This window comes from Solanum pennellii, chromosome 11, assembly GCF_001406875.1.
Source record: "Solanum pennellii chromosome 11, SPENNV200".
Lineage (NCBI taxonomy): Eukaryota > Viridiplantae > Streptophyta > Magnoliopsida > Solanales > Solanaceae > Solanum > Solanum pennellii.
The window spans coordinates 59639581-59641872 of NC_028647.1; positions in this window are offsets into that span (position 1 = coordinate 59639581).

Genomic DNA, 2292 nt, shown 5'->3' on the forward strand with positions numbered 1-2292 from the left:
ATATATATATATATATATATAGTTCACATGTGGAGTGTTTATAACGCGAAAAAAAAAGTTTAATATAAAGTAGTAGGAAAATTAATGATCCCAACAAGCTTAGGCCACATTAAAATCTAAATATTATGCATCCAAACTTATATCAAAAATGATTTTTAGCGACAATTAATCAATATCAATAATTTAATTGTCACTAAATATGTACTTTTAACGGCAACTAACACTCTTTATATAGATTCCTAAAGTCTTTAGCGATGATGATCTAATGACGATTAACTAATGTCGATAAAGTGCATATTAATTACCGCTAGAAGATATTTCAATTAAATAGTATTAAGCTCAAAGTTGTATATAACATAGTTAATAGTTCTAAATATTTTTATATGATGTTAGGAAACTGTATTAACTTCTTCAAGTCCAAGGTTTTTGTACAGACAACATTATTTCCTAATGAGGTTTGAGGAAGATGCATGGTGCATGTGTCAAATGGTTTTATTTCTTACTTTACGAAAATAGATAAGTTATTTCTAATAGATCATTCATTCAAATAAAGCAATGATTAGATATTTTTAGAAATTATGTTTGTATTCTCACTTATTCTTTATAAAGTAATCTCCTAACTTCAAATAAAATTTTTATTGATTCAGTTACAAGCCTAATTGAAATAAATCAACTTAGTCATTGGGTCAGCATTCGTTTAACTTGACCCATTTAGGTAAAATATTTATGTGTTTGTCTGTTTACATTTAGGGTCAATTCAAACCACTTTGATTGTATTATTGAGAAGATTCAAAAGATAAAAAAAAATGTTCCAATTACAATTCTATGATTTAAATTATGCTTTCCCAAACAAATATACAGGAAGATGTTATTTTATTGATCTAGGAACTAGGTATTTTACACCAAATAGAATAAATTAAATTGCCCTTAACTCACTTGTTTTAACCACTTTGTACAAATTCAACTATTTAATGAAGTAACAATTTTTTTTGAAAAAATCTAGTAACTTTAAAATTATAAATTTACCATTGGATGCTAATATTGATTTAAATTATTTTTCATATTTTTCAAATATTTTCAGAAATAAAAAATTGACTTAAAAGTATATTTGATCAACTTTTAAGTCAATTCACACAATTCTCTTAGAATCAAGTTCTATAATTATACGTAAATAACTATTAATTGACTATTTAGCTATATCTAAATTTATTCACTGTATTTGATGATTGTATACTAGTATACATATACTATTTTTAAGCAGATACTCTAAATATAAATACAACATCTAATGTAGTACATTAATTATGTAGGAGTATCCTTTCAAAAAGAAATTTAGCATAATATCTCACAATTTCATAATCAATAGAACAATGAAATCTCACAATATTTTTTTCATGATAAACAAATGCATTGAACTAGAAAATGTAATCTTTTTTTTTTTATAGATTTTGTTCTATCACTAACTATTACTCGTATGACGTTGATATATATATTTTTTGTTTGTTATACACTTTTTTTCACTTGAATACATTAGTATGACATTGATATAAATACATTAAGGAAATACTCAAAATACATTGATACAAATATATAAATATAATAGTGAACAAAAATACACTCAAATACATGATACAAATATAAAACATGGTACTAATATACTTGAATACATTGATAAAAATTTATAACAAATTACAAAATACACAATATATTGATACAATATGAATATCAAGGAATAGATACACTTTGATACATTGATACAAATATGTAATCAATATCAAATACAAACATATACATTTGATACAATAACAGCAAAACAAATACAATCAAATACATAAATACAATGCAACTGTAGGTATACTGATAGATGAATAGAATATATATACGTGCGCGTTTGATTCGTTGAAAAAGTCTCAAATTTGCACCAAAATTCTTCAAATGTGAGATTGAACTCCTTGTAATATATGTAATCTTTTCAAACATCACCCATTAATTTTAGTAGCAATTTCATTAATTCGTATTTTGATCATTAAATTTGAATTTGAAAAGAATTTAAAAGAATCATACATGAAAGAAAAGAAAGAAGAAAAAATAATCTTTCATGAAAAAGGGGAGATTGTGCTAATTTTGGGCCGTACACTAATTTGAAGGGATAGAAGAGGTATGACATATATTAATTAAAAATACAGTGTCTGAAACTAAGCCTAAAAATATATTAACTGAAAGATATATTTTTTATTTAAAAAATAGCTATTAAATTAATATTATAGATGCGAATTATAATTTATCAAACGA